Source organism: Grampus griseus (genome assembly GCF_964374135.1).
Source record: "Grampus griseus genome assembly, chromosome: 9".
Taxonomy (NCBI): domain Eukaryota; kingdom Metazoa; phylum Chordata; class Mammalia; order Artiodactyla; family Delphinidae; genus Grampus; species Grampus griseus.
In genome coordinates, this window is record NC_139003.1 from 7,101,866 (window position 1) to 7,115,850 (window position 13,985).

Genomic DNA, 13,985 nt, shown 5'->3' on the forward strand with positions numbered 1-13,985 from the left:
GCGCTGCTGGAATAAGCACATTGTAGCTTTTAGTTCTCATAGCGCCCCCATGTGGCAGATACTTCACATCTTGTGTGCCTCCAGTATGTGCTTAGTGGAATGATGGCACTCAAGTCTACTGACTGTGGAAAGCTTATAGAGGTTTAATATTAAAGAGGACTAGAGGAGTCCCAACAGTCATGCAGCAACACTTTCCATTTCCCCACTCGTTGCTTCTCCACCTCCAGAGATTCGATGATTATCTCAGAGGCAGGATGGTTTGAATGTGCAGACATCTATAACTGGACTTTCATTTCCTTCCTGCCTCTGGTCTAAGTTACTGGTTCTGAAACATTTGTGTGTGTAAGAACTGCTGTACATGGGCTTCCCTGGTGGCGCAGTGGTTGAGAGTCTGCCTGCCAATGCAGTGAACACGGGTTCGCGAGGACGGGTCCGGGAGGATCCCCCATGCTGTGGAGCTGCTGGGCCCATGAGCCATGGCCGCTGAGCCTGCGCGTCCGGAGCCTGTGCTCCACAACGGGAGAGGCCACAACAGTGAGAGGCCCGCGTACCGCCAAAAAAAAAAAAAAAAAGAACTGCTGTACAGAGTTGTATGAAACCATGTGTACAACAATTAGGAGCAAATTGGAAGATGTTTGGGGTAATTTTGACTATATCTGATTTTTGCCTAATATGCTGGATTTTATGCTGAATTCTTAGCAGGGAAATAACACAGGACTGGGAGATTCGGGCTAGGAGAGAAAATAAGACTCGAGAGAAGAAAGCCAAGGAGACTTCCAGGTAGGGTGAAGGATGTGCCTCTCTGCATACCAGACAATCTGAGGCCGAGGGAGGTGGGAGAGGGGCAAGGCCAGGAGGAATGAATGCCAGGTACTGTGATAAAACTGCTTTATCTATGTTCTCTCACTTAGTTTTTATTTTTTATTTTTTGCTTACATATATTTTATTTTTTATTTTATTGAAGTATAGTTGATTTACAATGTTGTGTTAGTTTCAGGTGTACAGCAAAGTGATTCAGTTATACATATACATATATTCATTCTTTTTCAGATTCTTTTCCCATATAAGTTATTACAGAATATTGAGTAAAATTCCCTGTGCTATACAGTACTTCCTTGTTGGTTACCTATTTTATATATAGTAGTGTGTGTATGTTAATCCCAAACTCATAATTTATTCCTATCCACCCCTCCCCCACCAACGTTTCCCCTTTGGTAACCATAAGTTTGTTTTTGAAATCTGTGAGTCTGTTTCTGTTTTGTAAATAAGTTCATTTATATCATTTTTAAAATTAGATTCCACATATGAGTGATATCATATGATATTTGTCTTTCTCTGACTTACTTTACGTAGTATGGTAATCTTGAGGTCCATCCATGTTGCTGCAAACGGCATTATTTCATTCTTTTTTATGGCTGAGTAATATTCAATTTTATGTATGTACCACATTTTCTTTATACATTCCTCTGTCAATGAACATTTAAGTTGCTTCCCACTTAATTATTACAGCGACCCTTCAGATTTGGAAACTAAGGTTCCAAGTGTCAAGTGACTTGCTTGGTGTCACAAAGATGGCGGACGGTATAGCCTATATCCAAAGCCAGGTCTTTCTCACATTAAACTCAAGCTCTTTCCACCATAGGTGGCTTCCTTGTGTAATAGGACTCCCTGAAGTCAGCCAGGAAGAACTCTGGGGAAAATGGAGATGTGCAAAGTTGGTTTGGGGTGGCCTAAAACTTGGGACAGGATAGTTGTGAGGTCGTGTAGGGAAACACCTTCCTCATTCATGGAGAACAGAAGGGCTGACCTGTACAGATGGTTTAGGAAGCTAAGCAGAATTTTACAAAAATAGCTGTATTCATGCCTATTTGTGATTTCTTTCCTTCTGTGTAAGAGACATCCAGAGACTGGGCAGCCATTTACACACCGAGTGTGTAATAGGTAGGGGTGTCCTTCAGGTGCTCACCTTTCTGGTCTCCTGGGAATATCATTTGAATGTCCCAGTAAAAGACATTGTAAGCCCAGAAACTTAATTAGGCTGAAAACTGTAATCATTTGAGGAAAATCCATACCCCCAACTCTGAGGCCCCAGCAGCAGCTTTAGGAGAAATAATCACTGGCTACCACAACAACAGTGATATGCTCATTGGCAGCAGCAGAGGGACAACAGTGGAGACACTACAAGAGTCACTAAGGAAGTTTGTGAGCCCTCCAGACACACATAAAGAGGAAGGGGTTTCAGTGGCTTTGAAGTCTCAGGAACACTACTAGTTAAGGGAATAAAGCAAATTTCACTGTGATAGAGCAAAGGCTGTCCAAGTAGTACAGATGGATATTAGAATAATAAGAACTACTTCAGATCCATATCTAACACCATAAACTGGATAGTTTTACATAGTTAAATTGTTTATCAAAGAAAATAAATTTGTATTTACTACTCACTGTATATACAGAGAAATTCTAAATATTTAAGTATCAGATAGCATCAAAGACAAAAATAAGTGAATTTGAAAATATACATTTGAAAAATCTTATAAGTCAAGCTACTGAATAAGAAATGTATGAGAAACATCACTGGATTATGTGATGTGACCGTGATGTGATATGGAATTTATATAAATATGTAAGATCATTTTCTAGGATCAAATAGGGAATGAAGAAAGCGTTACAAAGGAGGAAAAACAAATTAATGCATAGAAAAGCCTAAAGCCTCATGGAACTAAATACCCACACACACAAATTAATAGAAGTGAAACATGGGACCTCTCTGCATTATGTCTTATAACTGCATATAAAACTACAATTATTTCAATAAAATTTTTAACTTAAAAAAGTCTATAGCGTCAATAGTAATTAAAGAAAGGTAAATCAGAACAAAGTTAAAATAAGACTATTTGACGTGAAGAGATATTTCACCGAAGAGGGTCTGTGGGTGAGAATTAGGCACACGAAAATGTGCTCGAGATCCACTCCTGCGGCCGGCGTTCGCGCCTCCTAGCCGCAGGAGGCGCTGTGGGGGCGGGGCGGCCGCCTGTCCCAGCGTGCACCGCGCCCGGGCCGGGCCGGCTGGTCTGGGCGGAGCGCGGGACCGCCGTAGGGGAAGTGCCGCGGCGTCGCCTGGATTCCCGGGTGGCTGGGGGGCCTGGGTCGGGCGGGACCGCGAGGGGACATGGCCGAGTCGGCTCCGGTAAGAGGGGCCGTGGAAGATGCGGGCCCCGTCGCGATCTGGAGTGGGCTCCCGGTTCAGAGAGTGAGGCGGTGGGAGCCCCGGCCGGGGATTGTCTGTAAGCAGGACTGCGCTCCGACCCCGGGCCGGAGAAGGCGCGGTCTAGGTGCTCGAGTTGTTGTGAGGTTGATCTGGGAGAAAGGGGTCCCGTGGAGAAACCCAGGGTCTCGCTTGTGGTCCGTTCAGTTCCCCTGCTGTTCCCGTCCTGTGCGGGGGTCTCTGAACGTCCCGGTTTTTCTTGGGCTCACGTTCCGAGGTCTGCTGACATGGAGTTTCAGAGAAGCACATCTTCAACAGCAAGTGAGGAAAAGTTGGAAGAAGACTGGAGACTGCTCCCTCTAGGAAAAGACGGAAAACTTAACCAGTTTGGGTGGTTATCCTAATTCAGATTTACCACGAATACTCTAGTGATTTAATGGAAAATTTGAACACTGGTTTTAGAGTTTGAAAGACATATCCCAAGCCTAATCCAGGAAACTCTACATTCAATTAAGTATAACCTGCCTAAGTATGCAAGTTCTCCTTGTATCTCCACTGAGATTTCCTATCTAATAATCTCACTAATGTAATGCATTTTCTTTCCTTCTGCTTCTCATCCCTCTCTCCCAGCATTCCTTGGCAGGTACCAATTCTGTTCAGATTTCTTCAGGCCGCCTCTCTTCAACGTCCTGGAATATCTCTCTCTGTTCTGTGAAACTTGGTGGTTTGTAATAGTTCTTCTTTGACTATAAGTTTGAGTTCACAGAGAAAGCTCAAGTGATGTCAGCTTCTTGGCTGTTGTGTTATTGGGGGTAGGCAGGGAGAAATCAGCATTTTTCTGGTTGATATTCCTTTTCACTGGAGCAGTTCAGTGCTAATTGTGAGAATGCTCACAGAAAAGTCTTTTGTAGGTGGAAAGCACGTGGGTGAGTTGCAAGTAAACAGTAGAGGAATTTCTTTGAAATTCCCACCTTAAATGCAACACCAAGTTTTAACTTGTTTGTTATACTAGCTGATACTTCAGCTTTGGGCGCCTGTAATGGTTTTGATGATGGAATTTTATCTCTGCAACTTTTCTCTTCAGAAAGTGTCAAGTGGCCCTGGTTGTGGAGTTTCCTAGATTCCTTTATTGGGAGAGTTTACTTTGTAGCATTTGGGACCAACATTTTTCATATACTTGCGAAGAGCCCAAGCTGTCTTGTGAGTTGCCCAGCACTTGCCTTGGTAGGCTCTCATCTACATTTGTAGTACAGAATTTGAAAGGAGTGAAATGGAATCTTCACAAGCTAAATTATATATCTTCTCTTCCTTCTCTATTGTCACAGTGCATCTGTCCTTCGAACCTCCAGGAAGAGCGGTCCTGGTTAGTCAGTCCATACCAGAGGTTGTAGATTAAACATCCATGAACAAATTGTGGCTCGCACCTGTGTGTTTTGGGTGTTTGTTTGTTTTTAACTATTCCTTGTTAAAATTGTGAATTTTAGTTGCCAAAATGTAAAAATCAGGAGAGTTCACATAAAACTGTCACATCCAGGGACTTCCCTGGTGGCAGTGGTTAAGACTCCACACTCCCAATGCAGGGGGGCCCGGGTTCGATTCCTGGTCGGGGAACTAGATCCCACATGCATGCCACAACTAAGAGTTTGCATGCCACAACGAAGGAGCCCACGTGCCGCAACTAAGGAGCCCTCAAGCCGCAATGAAGGAGACTTTGAGCCACATCTAAAGGAGGCTGTTTGCCACAACTAAGATGCAGCGCAACCAAAATAAATAAATAAATAAATAAATATATATATATATATATATGGACTGTCACATCCAAATGTAAAATGTTAAGCTCTAAGATGACATTGGAGAAAACCTTTGGGACCTAGGGCTTGGTGAAAAGTTCATAGATGTGGCACAAAATGCACAGTCTATAAAAGAAAAGAATGATGAGTTGGATGTCATCAAAATTAAAAACTTTTGCTCTGGGAAAAATTCTGTTAAGAGGGTGAAAAGACAAGCTACGGATGGAGGAGGGCATATTTGCAAACCACATATCTGACAAAGGACTTATATCTAGAATATATAAAGAACTCTCAAAATTCAACAACAACAACAAAAACAGTCCAATTAGAAAATGGGCAAAAGACATGAAGAGACAGTTCACCAAAGAGGATATGTGGATGAGAAATAAGCACATGAAAAGATGCTCATTATCATTATTCATTAGAGAAGTGCAAACTCGAATCCCAATGAGATCACTGCACAACTATTAGAATGATGAAAATAAAAAATAGCAACATTGGGAATTCCCTGGCAGTCCAGTGGCTAAGACTCCACCCTTCCAAGGCAGGGGGTGCGGGTTCGATCCCTGGTCAGGGAACTAAGACCCCACATGCTGCACGGTGCGGGCAAAAAAAAAAAAAAGCAACATTACCAAATGCTGGTGAGGATGCTGAGAAATGATCTCTCATGCATTGCTGGTAGGAATGTAAAAGGGTTCAGCCACTCTGGAAAATGGTTTCTTAGAAAACAACATATACTTCCCATATGACCCTGCAGTTGTAGACCTCGGCATTTATCCCAGAAAAATGAAATGTATCCCCACCAAAAACTTGTACATGATTATTTATAGCAGATTTTTGGTAATAGCCCCAAACTAGAAACAACTACATTGTCCCTCAATAGGTAAGTGGTTAAGCAAACTGTGGTATACCCATACCATTGACTACTGCTCAGCAATAGAAAGAAATGAAATATTGATAAGCAATAAACACAGCTTGGATGGATCTCAAGAGCATTATGATGGCTGAAAAATGTCAATTTCAAAAAGTTGCATACTATGACTTTTTTTTTTTGGCCACGTTACATGGCATGCAGTATCCCAGTTCCCTGACCAGGAATCGAACCCGTGCCCCCTGCAGTGGATGCATGGAGTCCTAACCACTGGACTGCCAGTGAATTCTCTGACTTCATTTTTGTAACAGTCTTGAAATGACAAAGTTACAGAGACGGATAATAGATTAGTGGGTGTGATTAGGAAGGGGTAGCCCAAAGGAGATCTCTGGTCATGGAATAGTTTTGTTCATGATTGCAGGGTGGTTATATGAGTCAGCACATGTGATGAAATCACGTAGAATTATACACACACTACCAATGTCAGTTTCATGGTTTTGACAGTGTACTATAATAATGTACCGTGTGACCATTGGGGTAAACTGAAGGGTACAGGGAACCCGTCTGTACTACCTTTGAATCTATAATCGTTTCAAAATTAAAAAGTTACTTTAAAAATTGACATATCTGGGGCTTCCCTGGTGGCGCAGTGGTTGGGAGTCCGCCTGCCGATGCAGGGGACGCGGGTTCGTGCCCTGGTCCGGGAAGATCCCACATGCCGCGGAGCGGCTGGGCCCGTGAGCCACGGCCGCTGAGCCTGCGCGTCCGGAGCCTGTGCTCCGCAACGGGAGAGGCCGCAACAGTGAGAGGCCCGCGTACCGCATTGACATATCTGGCGACACTGGCCCAGTCTTACATTGCAGTAATTGTTTGCTGCTGTGTGAAGTATCCTCCTTTAGACGGTACATGTGCTCAAAGGCCTGCTATTCATCCATTCACTTTACTTAGTTCCAACAGACCTCTGTGACCCCTTTATTATGTTCGTGGCACCATCCAGAGATAACTACTTTAATACCGTTCCTTCCTGTCTCTTAAAGACACGGATGTTGAAAAACACAGTAGCCTTGAAATGAAAATATATGTATGTACTGTTTATGATTTCAGTTTCCCGTGGCATTTGATGATGTGGCCTTATACTTTCTGGAGCGAAAGTGGGAAATCCTGGAGAAGTGGCAGAAGGACATGTATCAGCAGGAAATGAAGACCAATTATGAGAGCCTTGATTCCCTGGGTAAGATGCATTTCTAAGGAATCGCTTTTTGGGACCCAACCTGATACTAGTAGGCTTTCTTCCCTTTATTGGCTGTTGGCTGGTTGAATATGATACTGTGCCCAATCCACATTCAGAATGTCTCTTTAACTTCCTGTAATGGCCTGGGAATTTTGTCCCTTTTTATCCGATTATATCTGTGCCCCTCAGCCTTGTTAACACTCTGCATTCTCTATCTCCCACTCCAACCCTCCCCCTTTTCTCCCACAGTTAGAATTACAAAATAATCTAATTGCCGCTCTCTTTTTTAAGTGTGTTGTTTTATTCCTTTAACTGATACTTTAGTGCCTGCTTATGTTGCCTGAATGAGATGCATCCTTATAAGAACTAAAGCGCTCATGAAGGGGCCATAGTTATTATATTAGAATAAGCTGAGGACCCAACACATTGCAGAACGTGGATACGACAGGGATGAAAGTTTCCCTGGTAAAGGGAGAGAGAAGAGAGCAGGGGGATGGGATACTTAGATATCTCCAGGGAAGTACTCAGGAAGTGGATTGGAAGAGAAATTTGGGGAGATTGTACCTCACTGCTTACTCATCTTGCTCTAACTCAGTCTTGTGTCATAAAGAATAGTTCTCCTCTTATCAATTTAATAGGTGATCTCAGTATACCTGAAGAATTCTTTCTCTCTTTGGGGGCTTATAATTCTGTCTGAGATATGAATGACAAGAGGGAGTCAGCCATGTGAAATCATGGGGAAGAAAATTCTAAGCAGAGAAAGAACTAGTGCAAGGGCCCAAAGGTTGGAGTGAATGAGCTCAGTACATGGTGGGAACCACAGTGAGGCTATTGTGGCATATGCACAGAGGGTTAGCACAAGAGTGATGGGAGAAGAGGACAGAAAGCGCAGCTATGCCGAATTGTGAAGGGCCTCTAGGCTGAGGCGCAGGGTTGGATTTTATTCTAAAGATAAAGGGAAGATGATAGGGGGATTTTTTTTTTTTTTCTGCCGCACCACACAGCTTGTGGGCTTTTAGTTCCCTCACCAGGGATTGAACCTGCGCCCTCAGCAGTGAAAGCACAGAGTCCTAACCACTGGGCCACCAGGGAATTCCCATAGGGGGATTTAAATAGAGAAGTAATATGATATCTTTTTTTTTTTAATGATTACTTGGGTTGCTATGTGGAAAATAAATTGTAGTGCGTAGAAATAAAGGAGAGAGACCAACCAGGAGCCTTGGCAGTACTGGTGAATCTTTGTGGCAGCTGAACCAGGTATGTAGTAATGAAGACAGAGAGCAGGAGGCAGTCTCCAGATATGTTTTGGAGGTAGCATCCCAGATTTTGCCAGTGGCTTGCAGTGGAGTCCGGTGAAAGAAGAACCAACTTCTAGATTTTTGGCTTGAGTATCTTGATGGCAGTGTTTTTTTGTTTTGTTTTGTTTTAAAGAGCAATGCCTTTTGTTTTTTTTAAATTTATTTTATTTAATTTATTTTTGGCTGCGTTGGGTCTTTGTTGCTGCGCACAGGCTTTCTCTAGTTGTGGCGAGTGGGGGCTACTCTTGGTTGCAGTGTGCAGGCTTCTCATTGCAGTGGCTTCTCTTGTTGCAGAGCACGGGCTCTAGAGCGCAGGCTCGGTAGTTGTGGCCCACAGGCTCAGTTGCTCCGCAGCATGTGGGATCTTCCCAGACCAGGGCTTGAACCTATGTCCCTGGCATTAGCAATGCTGATTCCCAACCACTGCGCCACCAGGGAAGCCCCGATGGCAGTGGTTTTATTCACTGACATGAGGAAGGCTTGGGAGAGAGCAGGTTTTGGCCACATTAAGTTTGAGATGCTTATTAAACATTTATATGGAAATATAAAGTAGGTAATTGAGTATGCGAGACTGGAATTCCAGTGAAATCAGGACTGGATTCACACATTTGGGGTCATTGTATAAATGACATTTAAACCACAGGGCCAGTTGGGATCATCTAGGGAGAATTTGTCAATACGACAGGACACCCCCAGCTGTCCCCAGGATACCCCAACAGTTAGGGTCAAGCTAAGGAGACTGAGGCCAGTAGGGTAGGAGAAACTACAGCCCTGTGCTGATCCAGTGTTGAGTTTTGAGTTATCACAATCCTTGGGCTTGGAGAATCCAGTCTGATTTTCCCAAATTTTAAAAAGCAAACAGTATTATTTGCAAATGATTTTCTTTACAGGATGTCCAGATCCTAACTGCAGAGATTAGGATTCAGCAGGTCCTGGCTCAGGCCCAGGCATCTACGTTTTTAACAAGTACTTCAGGTGCTGCTAATGCTGATGGTAACTAGGTCACTTTGAGAAACACTGATCCAAGGGCTGAGCCGTAGGTGACACCACTGCAGGGTAACTGATGCATCTTTAAAATCCCTCCACTACTTTGTAACAACCCCTCCTCCCTTCAGGCTGATGTCATTAGACACATTACTCTCCACTTCTTCATAATCACTGTCATTTAACAGCCTCCTGGTTCCTTCATTACGTTGATCAAGAAAGAATGTGGGCGGGACTTCCCTGGTGGCACAGTGGTAAAGAATCCTCCTTCCAATGCAGTGGGCCCGGGGTTGGTCCCTGGTCAGGGAACTAGATCCCACATGCATGCTGCAGTTAAGAGTTCGAATGCCACAACTAAGGAACTGGCGAGCCACAACTAAGGAGTCCGCAAGCTGCGACTAAGGAGTCCGCCTTCTGCAACTAAGACGTGGCACAACCAAGTAAATAAATAAAATATTAGAAAGAATGTGGGCACCTCAGTAATTGGTTCCTTAGATGTGCAGAGTCTAATCAGAAAAGTTTAGTCACCTGGGTTCCCTCCTTGACACCCCCCCCCCCCCCGGTCCCCGACTGCTTTTTATTTTACTCACATTGTTCTCATAATGATCCCTTTTGAATACTTTCTGCCTGGATCCTCATCATCCCCAACCTCCCTGTTTCCTTTAATTTTGTGAAATATTGTCGGGAACATTTAACAGTTATTCATGTAATCAAGAGTTTCCATTTTCTTTTTAACCTAACATTGATCTCATGTCTCCAGGAATCAAGGTCAGCCATGAAACTAAAGTTAAAATTAAAAATTAAAAACTAACATTGTTTTTAGTCAAGTACTCAGGAAACCCAGACTGAGTCTGTGTGGACTCTCTCTGCAGGCTATATTTCTTCAAAGCCAGATTTGATCACCTGGATGGAACAAGGAAGAATGCTGTTAATCAGAGACCAAGGACACTTAGAGAAAACACAAATGACACTTAGCCTTTCTGGTGAGTAGATGGATTTGAGGGCCTGACTCATTTATTCTCCTAGCCTTGTTTGCTAATCTTTCTGCAGAGTCAGCAGGACGTAGTGAATAAGAAATATTATTTTGATGGAGAATGTTATTTTTTTTCACTCAAGTTGGTAGCAAATATGTCTTACTTTTATAAAGAAGGAAGTTGTATATATTTCATTAAAAAAAAAAAAAAAAACAGAAAATGGAACTGCCTTTAAGAGAACAGTAAAGGATCCATTTGTCCAGTCCTGAGGAAAAACCGTCTTCCCCATCACATCATCATGTCCATCTGTGTACAGAGAAATGAGAAGCCTTCCAATTTTGTACAGTATTTTTTTTTATTGTACAGATTTTTAGAACTTGGGATTTTTGTATTCCTTTTGAAGGATTACTTTTTAATTCCTTGTATCATAGGAAAACATTTTAAATATATTAATACTTTAAGTATTTAAGAGAATGTGTCATTTTTTAGAGTATGTTAATGCTTTACTAAATGGAGATCTACTAAGTCTCTGGGTATCAAGGACTCTTCTGAAAAAGAGGGAATTTAAACCCAGGGAGTGTGTGACTAGCTCCATCGGAGGATAGAAGAATTCCCAGGGGCTTCATTTCACTGCTACCATCTATTAATTCACTCATCTAATCAGTATTGTCCCTACCATGTTCATAGGACTATGTCACATATTATTTAGCCCAGGGGTTGGGACATATATATATATATATATATATATATATATATATATATATATATATATGTATTTTCCCACTCTAAGAGTTTATTGTCTGTCTTACTGACCTACTGACATGGCAGTTAGGTTAGTCAATTATATTGAACTATTGGATTAGTCAACTATAAAATAAGACTGTATACACTTATAAATAGTAAGTGGCAATGATAATAAAGTGCTATAGGGATTTAGAGGAGAAAGCAGAGGAGAGACAGCAATATCCCAGGAGGACTTCTAAAGGAATTAGGATTTAAATAGCATAGAATGGGCATATTTGGTAAGGCAAAGAAGATTCAACAGGGGTCATACATGAGCTGAGGCTTAGAGGTGGGAACAAGCCTGTTATATTTAGAAAATGGAAGGCGTTGAGTATAGCTGAATGTTATTTGTGGGACATAGTGGAAGATGGGGGGGTGGCAGTGGTGGCACATAATTGGTATCAGAGACCAAAAATGCCATGGTGGGAGTTTAATTTCATCCTTTAGAAAGGGCCTGGAAAGGTTTTTGAGTACCAAAGAATGAACGACGTTGGTGGCTGTCCCTAAAAACAAATGTTTCCTTTGTACCAGGTGGTACTCACCCAGTAACACAACTACTCCCCTGCCTGGGATAAACAGTAAGTGATGAGAAATAGGATTCAAGGAGACAGGCAAGTATGCTCTTCTCATGGTCCAGGCAAAAGCTGTGGGTGCTAACTTAGTAAATGACATCATCTAGTTGGAAACATCTGTGTTGTTGAGATGACCTCAGAGCAGAGTCAGAGTCCTGCTCTGGGGCAAGCCTAATAGGTGAGGTTTGCTCCCAGGTTAAGAGATTTAAAAAAGGAGAGCTATGTGACCCACTGCAACAGCATGAGGGAGAAAAAGATGTTCTGGAATATAGCAGCTCAGATAATGGTCGGGAATTGTCCTCTCCAGGTGTGGTGGGTGAGAATAAGGTAGCAGCTCAGCTCCCTCTGTACCCTGTCATCATGGCTTTTACTTTGGGAACAGCAGTGACTTTCTTATAATTCGAAGTTCCTTGGGAAAGGGAATTATTTCCACAGTGTTCTTTGTGAATTCAGTAAATTGCCATTTGACATTCCTAAGAAAGATACTTCCTATTAGCACTTCTTCAGAAAACTTTTCCTGAAATGTGTGGTGGAAGGTGCAAGAATATGACCCGAAGCCTTTCTACTTAAATACTGTGCTATTTATTTCACAGATTTAAAGAAATATTATAATGAAATGGTCAGATTCTCAGAGTAACTCATTTTTATTTTCTTCCAAGTTCTGCTTAGCCTCTGAGGGTCCTCATAGGCTCACAAAATGTATTTGCCTGCCATTTTTTTCACGCTAAGCCTTTTGTTAACAAATGATGAAAGGATTTGCACATCCAAGTTAAACTTCAGTATAATTCACCTGTGGCAGGCAGATTCACAAAGTCATGGGGACAACGGGAGTCCCTTTCCCACGTTGTCAGTGATGTGAAGACAGTCCTTGACCCCGGAGACCCATCACTGATGAGGGAGGGCCTTTTTGTCTCTCCAGGTGACCAGGGAACTCTCGGGGCAAAAGAGGAGGAATGCCATTTAAATGGTCTCTAAGAGCAGGGCTTCTGTGCTCCCTTATCCAAGGAGGAAAGAAAGATTTTATCAGATCAAAGAGCCGCCTTACAACACCCAAGTCTCCAAGAAACAGAGATTCTAAATAATAAAAGCCTCGACATCACAGCATCTAATCAGGACAAGAATGATCCACGGCATAAGCCAATGGGAACCCCAGATCGCCTGGAAATTCCACCAGGCCTGAGACTTTATTCCTGCTTTGTCTGTAGGAAGGTCTTCCAGATAAAGAGAGACTTTGTGAAGCACAGAAGGAACCACCGCGAGAGCCAGTCCTGTCAATACCCGAAGCACAAAAACAAGTCCAGGGGGAAGGCGGAGCTCAGGTGGCTCCGGGCGGTCCCGTGTAAGCAGCCTTTCCGGAGCGGCGCGTGCGAGCAGAGCAGCTGTCTCAGGTGCAGCCTGGCCCTGCACCAGGTGGCTCGCCCGGGCCCGTGGCCCTTCCAGTGCCCTGAGTGTGGCAGGGCCTTCCGGTCCAAAGCCGCCCTGAACAAGCATGTGTGTTCGCCCAGAGGGCAGAGGCGGTTTTCCTGCCGGGAGTGTGGCCGGGGATTCACCCGGCAGGACGAGCCGGCCGAGCACCTGCGGGTGCACAGCGGGAGGACACCCTTCCAGGGTCCGCAGGGCGGCAGAGGCCCCTCGTGGGAGACGGCCGCGAGGGCCCACCAGCGGGCACACCGCGGAGAGAAGCCATTCTCCTGTGACGACTGTGAGCGGAAGTTCACCCACCGGAGCAAGCGCACCGAACACGTCCGAGTTCACACGGGGGAGAAGCCCTTCCGGTGGTCGGACTGCCAGAGAAACTTCCGCCTCAAGAGCAGCCTGCGGGCCCATCTCTGTCGGCACAGCGAGAGGAAGCCCTTCCGGTGCCCAGAGTGCGGCCGCAGCTTGTGCTGGAGGAACGCCATGAAGGCGCACCAGCGTCTGCACAGCCAGGAGAAGCCCTTCTCCTGCGGGCAGTGCGGCCGGGGGTTCACCCGGCCCTCAAAGCTCGCGCGCCAGCGCCGCGTCCACGCCAGGCAGACGGCGTTCCCCTGCGAGCAGTGCGGGAGGACCTTCCCGCGGCGCTCGGGGCTCACGCGGCACCTCCAGGTCCACACTGAGGAGAAGCCCTTCTCCTGCGCCCAGTGCGGCCGGGGCTTCCACCGCCGCGCGCACCTCGCCGAGCATCGGCGACTCCACGGCGGGGCCGAGCCCTTCCGGTGCCCCGAGTGCAGCCGGAGCTTCTCCTGGAAGGTCTCCCTGAATCTGCACCGGCGGCAGCACGCGGGCGAGCGGCCTTTC

The 13,985-nt window shown here is 44.6% G+C and overlaps 1 long non-coding RNA gene across 1 annotated transcript; it reads left to right on the forward strand.

Moving 5' to 3' along the window:
• The first annotated feature begins 3,071 nt into the window (after positions 1-3,071).
• Positions 3,072-13,217, forward strand: LOC309827692. The gene is made up of 4 exons (XR_014297233.1): positions 3,072-3,187; positions 6,971-7,097; positions 10,252-10,362; positions 12,628-13,217. It is a non-coding gene; the product is annotated as an uncharacterized lncRNA (long non-coding RNA).
• Positions 13,218-13,985: the final 768 nt, after the last annotated feature.